We start from the raw sequence: 1,072 nt of genomic DNA on the forward strand, positions 1-1,072 counted from the left end.
TATATATATATATATATATATATATATATATGTCTGTCTGTGTACATACACATACACACACACGCACACACATATATAAGCACACACATGTATATATATACAGGGTGGGTCATAAATATGGGACACGTTTTGAATGCTAGTGTCTTGGATGATATAAGTGACATGGAGTAGCAAATATATTTATTACATATCTGATATACAGGAGTTCAACATATTATTTAAGACTTTACGATTTTTTCCAGGTAGTTGGTGTTGGTGACCCTCATAATATCGTGGACTCCAAAAGAAATTGAATGCGTGGTCGAAGCACACTTCTCTAGCTAAAGATCCATTGTTGCGACACAAAGATAATTCGGATTGAATTTTGGAAAGCAATAGCCACCATCCCAAGATGTGATCCTGCATACTGTTACAAACTTCTCTGAGAGAAAACATTCCTGCGCCACCTAATGACGTTTACTTTAGAAAACAGAAGACTTTGTTAAACGCTTACGGTGGAAAACCTTACAGTTTGACGGAGAATTACCTATAACAGCCCCTGAAAATTTCCGTATTAAATCTCGAAAATTTCCTCCACGTGTTAAAGATCTTATCCCATTCGAGACCGATTTGCTGAACCTTATTTCTACGATTTGGTTTAGTAAGTGTACTTTAATCTGTTTCGGTAGTTATAGATATACGACTATTTAAAAACTAGTAAGTACACTGAAGGGTAAAGTTAATCGCCACATCGAAGTGGCTGTTCCATTTTACTACTGGTTTAAACGCCTGGTACTTGCGACTTAAAATGAGCCAAGTAGATTGAAACTGAGTCGGTCTCGCGAACCTGATATCTGCTAGACGATAGTAGGAATTTGCCCACCTTGGTAGTAAATATATGTATATACAAGATGCAGTGCCACACCGATAACCAGCTGGCGGAATATCTACCTAGGGTTAAACTAGTAGTAATATGGATCGGCCACTTTGATGTAGCGCTTAATTTTAGTCATTAGTACAGTTACTGCTCTCATCTCTTCTGGAGATTTTACAACTAGTTATTTTGGTTATATATATATATATATATATATAT

The sequence above is a fragment of the Octopus bimaculoides genome, chromosome 21 (assembly GCF_001194135.2).
Source record: "Octopus bimaculoides isolate UCB-OBI-ISO-001 chromosome 21, ASM119413v2, whole genome shotgun sequence".
NCBI lineage: Eukaryota > Metazoa > Mollusca > Cephalopoda > Octopoda > Octopodidae > Octopus > Octopus bimaculoides.